Source organism: Bos taurus, chromosome 23, assembly GCF_002263795.3.
Source record: "Bos taurus isolate L1 Dominette 01449 registration number 42190680 breed Hereford chromosome 23, ARS-UCD2.0, whole genome shotgun sequence".
NCBI classification, from domain to species: domain Eukaryota; kingdom Metazoa; phylum Chordata; class Mammalia; order Artiodactyla; family Bovidae; genus Bos; species Bos taurus.
In genome coordinates, this window is record NC_037350.1 from 30,857,495 (window position 1) to 30,872,157 (window position 14,663).

Here is a 14,663-nt window from a genome sequence, read left to right on the forward strand (position 1 = left end):
TGAAGTTCACAACCCTAGTTTAAATTTTTCAATACCACACTCATGTCAACATAATATTAAAAACCACAATGATTTATATTCTAGAATTAAACTCAGATTTTCCATTCTCTGTGCTTAGTCACAGAGTCATGTGACCCTATGGACTGCAGTCTGCCAGGCTCCTCTGCCCATGGGGATTCTCCAGGCAAGAATACTGGAGTGGGTTGCCATGCCCTCCTGCAGGGCATCCCTTCCCAACCCACGCATCAAACCCAGGTCTCCCACATTGCAGGAGGATTCTTTACCATCTGAGCCAGCAGGGAAGTCCTTCCATTCTCTACTCATATTTTCCTCCTCATTAGAAACATCCTTTTTTATTTCCTTCATAGATCAAATCATAGGCATTCATTAATTTTCCTTCCTTGAAATATTTTTCATATTCTCCCCATTTATTAATATTTTCAGTATTCTCATAAACCCCAAAACATAGCCTAGAGATTAAAATAGCATATCTTTAATGATTTCCAATGATTTTTTTGTTTCATACACATGTTTCTTTCACAATAGCTTCATTGCATTTTAGTCTTCTTGAGGGAACATTATCTCTACCATAAGTATTGGATTACTACACTGTATATTTACCATATCACCTTTCAGTTCAGTTCAGTTCAGTCGCTCAGTCCAGATGCTCAAGCTGGTTTTAGAAAACGCAGAGGAACCAGAGATAAAATTGCCAACATCCGCTGGATCATCAAAAAAGCAAGAGACTTCCAGAAAAACATCTGTTTCTGCTTTATCGACTATCCCAAAGCCTTTGACTGTGTGGATCACAATAAACTGTGGAAGATTCTTCAAGAGATGGGAATATCAGACCACCTGACCTGCCTCTTGAGAAACCTATATGCAGGTCAGAAAGCAACAGTTAGAACTGGACATGGAACAACAGACTGGTTCCAAATAGGAAAAGGAGTACGTCAAGGCTGTATATCATCACCTTGCTTATGTAACTTACATGCAGAGTACATCACGAGAAACGCTGAAGAAGCACAAGCTGGAATCAAGATGGCTAGGAGAAATATCAATAACCTCAGATATGCAGATGACACCACCCTTATGGCAGAAAGTGAAGAGGAACTAAAAGCCTCTTGATGAAAGTGAAAGAGGAGAGTGACAAAGTTGGCTTAAAGTTCAACATTCAGAAAACTAAGATCATGGCATCAGGTCCTGTCACTTCATGGGAAATAGATGGGGAAACAGTGTCAGACTTTATTTTTGGGGGCTCCAAAATCACTGCAGATGGTGAATGCAGCCATGAAATTAAAAGACACTTACTCCTTGGAAGGAAAGTTATGACCAACCTAGATAGCATATTCAAAAGCAGAGATATTACTTTGCCAACAAAGGTCCATCTAGTCAAGGCTATGGTTTTTCCAGTGGTCATGTATGGATGTGAGAGTTGGACAACAAAGAAAGCTGAGTGCCGAATAATTGATGCTTTTGAACTGTGGTGTTGGAGAAGACTCTTGAGAGCCCCTTGGACTGCAAGGAGATCCAACCAGTCCATCCTAAAGGAGATCAGTTCTGGGTGTTCATTGGAAGGACTGATGCTGAAGCTGAAACTCCAATACTTTGGCCACCTCATGCGAAGAGTTGACTCATTGGAAAAGACCCTGATGCTTGGAGGGATTGGGGGCAGGAGGAGAAGGGGACGACAGAGGATGAGGTGGCTGGATGACATCACCAACTCGATGGACATGAGTTTGAGTGAACTCCAGGAGATGGTGATGGACAGAGAGGCATGGCATGCTGTGGTTCATGGTGTCGCAAAGAGTCGATATCACCTTTAGGAGTCATCAAAGTATTGAGGGTTACATGTGCTTACATATCAGTTGGTTCTTTGGATTATTGAGTGATTCATTCATGTTATAGGTATTTAATTGTGCTTCTATCTCTTTTTCTCCCTTGTCTTCTTCTATAATACATTACACATTTAGAAAATACAATTGAAACATACATTTATTATGTTTCTCCTTAAAACATTGCTGTAATATCATGTACTTTTGCCATAGAATAATGTGGATATGAGAAATAAATCGGATATATCAAGTTCTAATTTCCATTCTCTTTCTTATGAGAAATAAGTATCATTAAATGAGTAAATGGAAGCAAAATGCTAATAGATTATATTGTAAACATAAGATAGTACTTTCCTCATTGAAGATAAATTCAGTGCTAAAGGTCCAAATAAATAATTTATCAAATATCCAGAAGCAAATATGCATTTCAGCATCAAAGTCAGTGAAATTTGATGAATTCTGAGAATATAGAAGAAAAATAAAATTGAAATAGCTTTTAATTTATCTTAATGAAGGATTAATTGATTCAGCAATTTCATATATTAGGTTTGATTTTATACTGGTAGAAAATGATTTACAGGAAATTCTATAACTAAGTTATTTTTAGTTACTTTGTGATTATTAAAAATATAACAAATATATTCATTTAGAATAAGGTCTAATTTTACTAATTGTAAATGTAAGCTAATTTTGTTTATTTATTTGCAATTCTGAGAACTTTATTTTCCTAATCCAAGGAAGTTTTTTTGCCTACAGTGCAGGAAAGCTGAGTTCAATCCCTGGGTTTGGAAGTTCCCTGGAGGAGGGCCTGGCAACCCACTCCAGTATTCCTGCTTAGAGAATCCCCATGGATAGAGGAGCCTGGTGGCTGCAGTCCTGCTGCTACTAGGTTGTTTCAGTTGTGTCCGACTCTGTGCGACCCCATAGACAGCAGCCCACCAGGCTGTCCCGTCCCTGGGATTCTCCAGGCAAGAACACTGGAGTGGGTTGCCATTTCCTTCTCCAATGAATGAAAGTGAAAAGTGAAAGTGAAGTCGCTCAGTCATGTCCGACTCCTAGGGACGCCATGGACTGCAGCGCACCAGGCTCCTCCATCCATGGGATTTTTCAGGCCAGTCCATGAGGTCACAAAGAATCAGACAGGACTTAGCAACTAAGCACAGCAGCACATTCTGAATGTTGCTTTCTTTAAATTGTAGTGATGAATATATAACATTATATTTGTGATCTTAACCATATTTGAGTGTACAGTTCAGGGGCATTAAATACAATCATATTTTTGTGCAACCTTCACCACCATCCATCTCCAGAATATTTTTCATTTTTCTAAACTAAAACTCTGTGCCTATTAAACAATAAATACCTATTTTCCCCTCACCCTGGAAACCTCCATTCTACTTTTCGTCTCTATGATTTTGATTACTCTAGGTGCCTAATAGAAGTGGAATTATAAAGTATTTGTGTATTTTTGTGACTGACATTTCACTTAGCATAATGTCTTCAAGATCCATCTATCTTGTAGCATGTAAGGATTCCCTTTGTTTTTAAAAACTGAATATCATTTAATTGTATGAATATACCACATTTTGTTTGGTCATTCATCTTTCAAAAGACACTTATTTGCTTTCACCTTTTGGCTATTGTGAATAATACTGCCTTGAACATAGGTGTACAAATATCTGTTTGAGACCCCACTTTCAGTTCAGTTTGGGTATACTTCTAGAAGTGGAATTACTGGATCATATGGAAATTCTACTTTTAAATTTTGAAAAACTGCCTGCTGGATCATGTGGAAATTCTATCTTTAATTTTTTGAAGAACTGCCTTACTGTTTTCCATAGTGACTGCACCATTTTACTTCCCATCAGCAGTGTACAAAGGTTCTAATTTCTTTACATGCTCACCTATGTATCTCATTTTTATAGAGATGTCAGATTGATATAGTAGAGAAATGTTTTGAATATAAATATAATCTTACCTGCAGTCTAAAATTTGAGAATTTTTCATGACATACTTTTATAACATTAGGAAAATTATAATAGAATTTTATTTGTTCATGCCTAATTTAAGTTGGTTAATAGAACAACATTCCTCAAGAAGAGAAGTTTATTGTAATAGGATATAAATATTAATTCTGTTAACATACAGTTATAAATAACCCAAGAAGAAGGCAAAGAAGGCAGCCTTATTAGGTTCATAGGTGACACAATGGGAAAGAAATTGCAAATGATATAGGAGACATATATTTAAACTTAAATATAAATCTAATTATAAGAGTAATCAAGAATGTTAAATCTACAGGATGAGATTGAACACTGATACAAAAGCCTTTACTGCATGTTATTCGGAGAAGGCAATGGCAACCCACTCCAGTACTCTTGCTTGGAAAATCCCATGGACGGAGGAGCCTGGTAGGCTGCAGTCCATGGGGTCGTGAAGAGTCGGACACAACTGAGCGACTTCACTTTCACTTTCTACTTTCATGCATTGGAGAAGGAAATGGCAACCCACTCCAGTGTTCTTGCCTGGAGAATCCCAGGGATGGGGGAGCCTGGTGGGCTGCCGTCTCTTGGGTCTCACAGAGTCAGACACGACTGAAGCGACTTAGCAGCATCAGCAACAGCATGTTATTAAAATATTTAACAGGATAGTAGAAATTATAGTTCTAGAAGTGATTTCCCTAAGAATACAATTGAAGACATGTATTCATTGTATCAAACATAAATAAATGAATTCAGTTCAATCCTTATAATAAATATGTGTACGTGCTCAGTCATGTCCGATTCTTTGTGACCCCATGGACTGGAGCCCACCAGGCTTCTCTGTCCATGAAATTTTTCTGGAAAAAATGCTGGAGTGGGTTTCCATTTCCTTCTTCAGGGGATCTTCCCCACCCATCAATGGAACCGGTGTCTCCTGTGTCTCTTGCATTATAGGCCGATTCTTTACCCGTGAGCCACTGGGGAAGCCCCTATCGTAAGTATATCTATCCTTATAATAAGGCTTCCCTGGTGGCTCAGGGGCAAAGAATCTGCCTGCAAAGCAGGCAGGGATCAAACCTGGGTTGGGAATAGAGAAGGAAATGGCAGCCCACTCCAGTATTCTTGAGTAGGAAATCCCATGGACAGAGGAGCCGGGTGGCCTGCAGTACATGGAGTGGCAGAGAGTTGGACATGACTTAGTGACTAAACAATAACATCCTTATAATTCTGTCTAAGGAGTTTTTGTAGCAAAATCATATGCATGATAACCATTTCCACTGAGGATCAGAGGAACAAAATGAGGAACAGAAATGTGCAACCCCATGGAATTCTCCAGGCCAGAATACTGGAGTAGGTACCTTTTTCCTTCTCCAGGGGATCTTCCCAACCCAGGGATCAAACCCAGGCCTCCCACATTGCAGGCAGATTCTTTACCAGCTGAGCCACAGGGGAAGCCCAACAGAAATGGCAGATACATTTAAACATATGGGAAAATGTCACGTGGACGAGTTAGACTTGATTTATATATTTGTTCTTTGATTTCTATCAAAGAACTGTAGTCTGCTCTTAGAGTTATCAAATACTAATTTATTTTTCTTTCTGCACACATGCAAAGATAAGCTCAATGCCTTTAACACAGAGACATCTCCAAAATTTATATCATTCTTGGCATTTAGCTAAAAGTCTAGGAACTCCATGTAACTGGGCAGCAATCTCTCTACATGGATCCTCTTGGTCTAGAGACGTACAATGAAAGACATCTTCTTGCTCCCTCCCCCTTCAACACACACTTAACATTTATTGATGGAAATAGTCAGATGAAGAAAGTGTAATAAGGAAGATAAAGTGACAAGTTTGGTCAAATGCTTTTGGTAGGAGAAATAAGATCAAGCTTGAAATTCATCATTGTATTTGGCAAGTTGGAGGCAATTTGTGACACTAACAAAAGCTGTTTTTGTATAGTGGTGGAGTCAAATTCCAGACTAGTATAGGTTAAAAAAGAATAGAAGAAATAGAATTACTTTATTTCCTTTATAAAGAACTAACAATTTTATTTATTTTTTGGCTGCACTGCATGGCATGTGGGATCTTCCCTGACCAGGAATAGAATCTGTGGCCTCTGCAGTGGAAGGGAGTCTTAACCACTCGACTGCCAGGGAAGTCCAAAAGAATTTATTTATGAGAATTTTTTCTGTGAAGGGGAATGATTACTAAAAATACACCTGGTGGGGTAGTGAGGCCCGGAAAGGTTTGAGGCTTTTTGTTTTGTTTTGTTTGTTCGTTTATTTTAAGATGTTAGAGTTAATGGTATATTTGTTTTCTCCTGGGATGAAATAAGAGAATTTGATGACATAATAGAAATATGGGTAAATTTCTGGAGTTACACCTTTGAATAGGTGAGGTAGAATGGAGTATAAAGAACAAATGAAAGGACTGGTTCTGTTAAGTAAAAAGTTAGTAAACAAAAACATCGGTTAAATAGAATCTGGACATTAGAAGAGGGAGCACTCACACCTTCCCACACTTTGCTTTGTTAGCAGAGCCCAGTAGAAGAAGAAAGATTCCTCTTCTTTACTGGCAAAGATTCAGCTAATGAAAAGCCATGAACTCTTTTTATCTACTGCCCTCCTAATTTCCTTTTCCTCTCTAGAGTATTAGCTTTTCCATGCTGTATGGGGAATTGAACATGGGTTGGTAGAATAGCAGACCCTGAACTGCAATTCTCCGTTGATTTCAAATAAATCCAAACTTGTTGGAGAAATATCTAGCAGTCCATTTGCTTCAGGACAATATCTTGTTGACCCAGACAGGGACCAGAAAATATTCTGAAGGTTCCAAGACAGGTGGACAAACAGATGAGGTATGCACAATTAAGATCATTGTCACTCCCTGCTTTTTTCAGGGACCCCAGAGTTTGAAGTTATGTCTTTCTTCTGGATTTGAAACTGGCCTTTCTTTTTTCTTTTTTTTCCCTTTCTTTCTTTTTTTTTTTCCTCTCTCTTTCTTGTTTGAAGCTTTCCAGGCTTTATTTGGGATCTATTTAAAGATTTTGTCTTTTTGGTTAAAGCCCTGTTCCTCTTTTGGCACTTTGGCCTTATTTTGGGATCAGACCTCTTCACTGACACTGGCTAGCCTTCAGCCTAGTCATTCAAGGACAGGGACTGCTTCTCCTGAAGCCAGCTAGCTTTCAACACATTCCTTCAGGAATAGGGGTTGTTTCTCTGAAATGGTGCTGTGTCTTTCAGCCTTCCACCTATTCTTTTTTTTTTTTTTTTTGACCACTCATCATGTGAGATCAGAATCTTAACCACTGGACTTCCAGGGAAGTCCCCCACCTATCCTTTGGCGGGGGGCGGGGCGGGGGGGCGGGGAAGCCTTATCCGTGGTTCCTCTGGAACTCAGCTGCATTCTTAATTCTGGCTGTGATTGGCTTGCAAGCTGTTTGAGTTGAGCCATTTGTGCTGTAAGCTGTTTAAGTTGTTTGAAAATTATTCTCCACTCTAGAGGAAATGAGATCCCAGTTAAGTTTCTTGAAAGCACACCCCCTACAGGCACTCAACAACACAGAGACAACTCTACACATGGACATCACCAGATGGTCAATACTGAAATCAGATTGATTATATTCTTTGCAGCCAAAGATGGAGAAGCTCTCTACAGTCAGCAAAAACAAGACTGGGAGCTGACTGTGGCTCAGATCATGAACTCCTTATTGCCAAATTTAGACTTAAATTGAAAAAAGTAGGGAAAACCACTAGACCATTTAGATATGACCTAGATCAAATCCCTTATGATTATACAGTGGAAGTGGCAAACAGATTCAAGGGATTAGATCTAATAGAGTGCCTGAATAACTATGTACAGAGGTTCGTGACATTGTACAGGAGGCAGTGATCAAGACCATTCCCAAGAAAAAGAAATGCAAAAAGGCAAAATGGTTGTCTGAGAAGGCCTTACAAACAGCTTAGAAGAGAAGAGATATCAAAGGTAAAGAAGAAAAGGAAAGATACACCCATCTGAATGCAGAGTTCCAAAGAATAGCAAGGAGAGATAAGAAAGCCTTCCTCAGTGATCAATGCAAAGAAATAGAGGAAAACAATAGAATGGGAAAGACTAGAGATCTCTTCAGGAAAATTAGAGATACCAAAGGAATATTTCATGCAAAGATGTGCACAATAAAGGACAAAAACGGTATGGACCTAACACAAGCAGAAGATATTAAGAAGAGGTGGCAAGGATACACAGAAGAACTATACAAAAAAGATCTTCATGACCCAGATAACTATGATGGTGTGATCACTCACCTAGAGCCAGACATCCTGGAATGTGAAATCAAGTAGGCCTGAGGAAACATCACTATGAACAAAGCTAGTGGAGGTGATGGAATTCCAGTTGAGCTATATCAAATCCTAAATGATGATGCGTGAAAGTGCTGCATTCAATATGCCAGCAAATCTGGAAAACTCAGCAGAGGCCACAGGACTGGAAAAGGTCAGTTTTCATTCCAATCCTAAAGAAAGGCAATGCCAGAGAATGTTCGAACTACCACACAATTGCACTCATCTACAGGGTCCAACAGAGTCGGACACGACTGAAGTGACTTAGCAGTAGCAGCACATGCTAGCAAAGTAATGCTCAAAATTCCCCAAGCCAGGCTTCAATAGTATGTGAACTGAGAACTTCCAGATATTCAAGCTGGATTTAGAAAAGGCAGAAGAACCAGAGATGAAATTGCCAACATCTGTTGGATCGTTGAAAAAGCAAGAGAGTTCCAGAAATCCATCTACTTCTGCTTTATTGACTACACCAAAGCCTTTGACTGTGTGGATCACAACAAATTGTGGAAAATTCTTCAAGAGATGGGAATACCAGAGCACCTGACCTGCCTCTTGAGAAACCTATATGCAGGTCAGGAAGCAACAGTTAGAACTGGACATGGAACAACAGACTGGTTCCAAATTGGGAAAAGAGTACGTAATGCTGTATATTGTCACCCTGCTTATTTAACTTTTATGCAGAATACATTATGCAAAATGCCGGGCTGGATGAAGCACAAGCTGGAATCAAGATTGCTGGGAGATATATCAATAACCTCAGATATGCAGGTAACACTACCCTTATGTCAGAAAGAGAAGAATAACTGAAAAGCCTCTTGATGAAAGTGAAAGAGGAAAATGAAAATGAAGTGAAGTGAAAATCGCTCAGTCGTGTCCGCTCTTTGTGACCCCTTGGACTATACAGTCCATGGAATTCTCCAGGCCAGAATACTGGAGTGGGTAGCTTTTCTCTTCTCCAGGAGATCTTCCCAACCCAGGGATCGAACCCAGGACTCCCGCATTGAAGACGGATTCTTAAAAGCTGGCTTAAAACTCAACATTCAAAACACTAATATCATGGCATCTGGTCCCATCATTCATGGCAAATAGATGGGGAAACAAAGGAAACAGAAACTTTATTTTCTTGGGCTCCAAAATCACTGCAGGTGGTGACTGTAGCCATGAAATTAAAAGACACCTGCTCCTTGGAAAAGCTATGACAAATCTGGGCAGCATTTAAAAAAGCAGAGACAATGCTTTGCTGACAAAGGTCTGTCTAGTCAAAGCTATGGTTTTTCCAGTAGTCATGCACGGATATGAGAGTTGGATTATAAAGGAAGCTGAGTGCCAAAGAATTGACGCTTTTGAACTGTGGTGTTGGAGAAGACTCTTGAGAGTCCCTTGGACTGCAAGGAGATCCAACCAGTCAATCCAAAAGGAAATCAGTCCTGAATATTCATGGGAAGGGCTGATGCTGAAGCTGAAACTCCAGTACTTTGGCCACTTTATTTGAAGAACTGACACATTGGAAAAGACACTGATGCTGGGAAAGATTGAAGGTGGGAGGAGAAGGGAGTGACAGAGGATGAGATGGTTGGACGGCATCACCGACTCGATGGACTTGAGTTTGACCAAGCTCCAGGAGTTGGTAATGGACAGGAAAGCCTGGCGTGCCTCAGTCCATGGGGTCACAGAGTCAGACACGACTGAGCAACTGAACTGAACGGAACAGGCACTCTGACCTAACTGTGGTCTTTCCTTCTGCACATTTGTAACTAAACGGACAGACATGACCAAAAGCAATTTGGATTATCTGTGGTCATTATGTGGGACTTTTGAAATCCCTAAACTTAGTTTCCTCAAAACTGAATTGGCCTACGATATCACAGTAAATTTTCAGAACTGAATGGAATAGTTATTTTAACTGATATTTTGAGGCTTCCCTCAAATCTGTAGTCTAAAATTTCCTTTTTGCAAAATAGGATTTTAAAATTAACAAAGGCAAAGAAATTATTAAGGAAAAATAAAATGGTTCAGGCAGGCTCAGGCTCTTCTTGCTTGGCTTCTTTGTCTCAAGCTCCACTTCTGGCATCATTATCTTCCTTCCCTTCTACGATACCTGTGCCTTCATTATATCCTCAAGTCCCCCACAATAATTCTCTCACCAAAACTTTCCCTTTTTCTGAAACTCTCCCCACTCCCCTTTCCTCTGAATTATCAGAAACTGTCCCTTTAAACATCAGCCTTCTGAGGATCCAGAAGCTAAACAGTTTCCTATATTTCCAGGACTAAAGCTCAACTTTGAGCTGAAGTCAAGGATTTTCCCAAAGAAACCAAATATTCTCACAGATATGCTGAGGAATTTAATAAAGTCATTCGATTCTATCTATCTGAGTTTTCTGACTTAGTATCAGTTAGTTTTTATGCAGTGAAGGCCAGGCCCAGCATTGAATGAAAACTCACTAATTGGGGAAATTCCAAAAGGTTTCTAGAATTACAACTGGGAGACCAGTCAACTAATTTATATGCTCAGGCTTGGGCAAATGCTAGGCAACTTCATCAGATGATTGACTTTTTCAACTTTGTGATGGGAGCAGGCTTGCACACAAAAATCTGACGAACCTGGTTACGAATATTACAATGGACTTCATATTGTTTTTAATGAAAATTCCGATATTCCTTCAGATGTTCATTCTGCTCAGGAAGCTCTTAACTCTATGTTTATTAATAGGCTGAACTGAGACTTTCCTGTCTTGTCATAAAGGGACCAGGATAGAGTAAGAAACTGTGTCCAATCCAGATTTAGTTAATCTGGCAAAGCAGCTTTTTCACACTCTAGATGAGTCAACTATAAGGAAGATGAGCAAAATTCTTAATTACAGTAAACAACGCCTTCTAAGTGAAACTAAACCCTCCTACTTTCTGCTATTCAATACTGTTGCAAACTTTAGACCTCTACCCACCTTTCCAAAGTCCTCCCAGTTCTCAAAGACAGTGTTCTGAGGAACTTTAGATGCTCTTCCCAATCCTTTAGTCATGAAGTCGTGTCCAACTCTTGTGACCCCATGGATTGTAGCCCACCGGGCTCGTCTGTCCATGGGATTTCCCAAGCAAGAATATTGGAGTGGGATGCCATTTCCTTCTCCATGGGACCTTCCTAATTCAGGTATCAAACTTATGTCTCCTGTATTGCAGGCAGAATCTTTACTGACTGAGCCACCAGGGAAGTCCCTTAAACATTAGCTTAGAGAAACATTCCTGATTGAGGATGAATCTCTTCTAGTCCTAATTGATCTGGAGCCACACTCTGGGTGCTCAGCCTCACTACAATAAAACGGCCCCTGACTGAAAAATTTTACACAGTAGGGATCTCCAATGAACCCCAAGAGATTCCTATCTCTGAACTTATTTCCTTTAGCTTAGGCCTATACCAAAGAAGGCAATGGCGCCCCGCTCCAGTACTCATGCCTGGAAAATCCCATGGACGGAGAAGCCTGGTAGGCTGCAGTCCATGGGGTTGCTGGGAGTCGGACATGACTGAGTGACTTCACTTTCATGTTTCACTTTCATGCATTGGAGAAGGAAATGGCAACCCACTCCAGTGTTCTTGCCTGGAGAATCCCAGGGACGGGGGAGCCTGGTGGGCTGCCATCTATGGGGTCGCATAGAGTCGGACACGACTGAAGTGACTTAGCAGCAGCAGCATAGAGAGATACAGACTCTTACCTCCACCCTATCCATTTATTAGGCTGAGATTTTTAAGAGAAGTATCATGGCAAAATTTCTTTCTCTCAAAAGGGTAAAGCAGTTCTAGAAATGGACACTTGTCATCAAAGTAATCAACCAGGTGAGTTAAATGCTTCTTCAGTCAGTTCAGTTCAGTTGCTCAGTTGTGTCCGACTCTTTGAGACCCCATGAATCGCAGCATGCCAGGCCTCCCTGTCCATCACCAACTCCCGGAGTTCACTCAGATTCACATCCATCGAGGCAGTGATGCCATCCAGCCATTTCATCCTCTGTTGTCCCCTTCTCCTCCTGCCCCCAATCCCCCCCAGCATCAGAGTCTTTTCCAATGAGTCATCTCTTCTCATGAGGTGGCCAAAGTACTGGAGTTTCAGCTTCAGCGTCATTCCCTCCAAAGAAATCCCAGGGCTGATCTCCTTCAGAATGGACTGGTTGGATCTCCTTGCAGTCCATGGGACTCTCAAGAGTCTTCTCCAACACCACAGTTCAAAAGCATCAGTTCTTCGGGGCTCAACTTTCTTTACAGTCCAACTCTCACATCCATACATGACCACTGGAAAAACCATAGCCTTGACTATACAGACCTTTGTTGGCAAAGTAATGTCTCTGCTTTTCAATATGCTCTCTAGGTTGGTCATAACTTTCCTTCCAAGGAGTAAGCATCTTTTAATTTAATGGCTGCAGTCACCATCTGCAGTGATTTTGGAGCCCCCAAAAATAAAGTCTGACACTGTTTCCACTGTTTCCCATGAAGTGACAGGACCAGATGCCATGATCTTAGTTTTCTGAATGTTGAGCTTTAAGCCAACTTTTTCACTCTCCACTTTCACTTTCATCAAGAGGCTTTTTAGTTCCTCTTAACTTTCCGCCATAAGGGTGGTATCATCTGCATATCTGAGGTTATTGATATTTCTCCTGGCAATTTTGATTCCAGCTTGTGCTTCTTCCAGCCTAGCATTTCTCATGATGTACTCTACATGTAAGTTACATAAGCAAAGTGACAATATACAGCCTTGACGTACTCCTTTTCCTATTTGGAACCAGTCTGTTGTTCCATGTCCAGTTCTAACTGTTGCTTTCTGACCTGCATATAGGTTTCTCAAGAGGCAGGTCAGGTGGTCTGGTATTCCCATCTCTTGAAGAATTTTCCACAGTTTATTGTGATCCACACAGTCAAAGGCTTTGGCATAGTCAATAAAGCAGAAATAGATGTTTTTCTGGAAGTCTCTTGCTTTTTCGATGATCCAACGGATGTTGGCAATTTGATCTCTGGTTCCTCTGCCTTTTCTAAAACCAGCTTGAACATCTGGAAGTTCATGGTTCACATATTGCTGAAGCCTGGCTTGGAAAATTTTGAGCATTACTTTACTAGCATGTGAGATGAGTGCAATTGTGCGGTAGTTTAAGCATTCTTTGGCATTGCGTTTCTTTGGGATTGGAATGAAAACTGACCTTTTCCAGTCCTGTGACCACTGCTGAGTTTTCCAAATTTGCTGGCATATTGAGTGCAGCACTTTCACAGCATCATCTTTCAGGATTTGAAAGAGCTCAACTGGAATTCCATCACCTCCACTAGCTTTGTTCGTAGTGATGCTTTCTAAGGCCCACTTGACTTCACATTCCAGGATGTCTGGTTCTAGGCGAGTGATAACATCATTGTGATTATCTTGGTTGTGAAGATCTTAGACATCTTTTATTTGTCGGTCTCTGACAGGATTGGAACTGATTTTGGAAGCACTGTTCATTTGTCCTGAATGAAATCAGCTACCACCTTCTTTATGGGAAAAATCTCCAACTGATGTTGGCAGAATTCATAGCACACCTCCCATCAAGATTCAAATAGATTCTTAATATCTCTTCCTAGAATTAGTCAATATCCTATAAGTTAAAAGGTCCTTCAAGTCATAAAGCCCATAACAGAAGATTACATGGTCAAGGCCTCATTCCTACCTAACCCATGTAACACTCCTCTTTCACTGGTGAGAAAACCTAGGACTAGAGCTATATAGGTTTATCCAGGACCTCGCAGCAATAAACAACAGTGATCTCCTTTGACACTCTGTTGTTCATAACTCTCATAGGCAACTAACATCCATTCCCACCAGAAGTAAATTCTTTACTATAATGATTTATTCAGTGCATTATTTATTATTCTAATTGGTGAAGCAAGCCAATACCTTTTTGCCCTTAGAGCCTACTCCTTTAAAAATTACCTATACTTTTTTTTTTTTTCAAAATGTTCATTGTAAAAGACAGCAAGTCTTCAGCATGCTATATTTACTATCACCTTATAGATTGATTGAAATAATTGACAATTACTGAATAATGACCAAGCACTAACTTTGCTAGGCACTAGGAATACAGTGGTAAACACAATGCTTAATGAGAAATAAATATATTTTAGAGTAGAAAAATAATGTGCGATCAAAAAATATAATAGAATCAATAACAATGTTCATCTCTTTCTCTGTCTTACATAGGGTAGTACTTTTGGCACAATGCTGTAACTTTTCTTTATCACCCTCCTTACTTTCCTTATGAAATCCTCAAAGACAGATAACACAACATTTCACAATGCCTGTAAATATATTTGATAAATAAAAGTTTATGAATCCCCAGAGTAATTCTGCATTAAGAGTTTTTATGGGGATTGCTGCTGAAGATTAAGCACGAAAGAACAACAAAAAGTCACTGATCAGAGAATAGGTCTCCTAGAAACTCCAACTAAATCCCTGCTCAACAAAATGCCATTTAAAAGCAAAGGGATCGTTATTCCAGTTATGTTG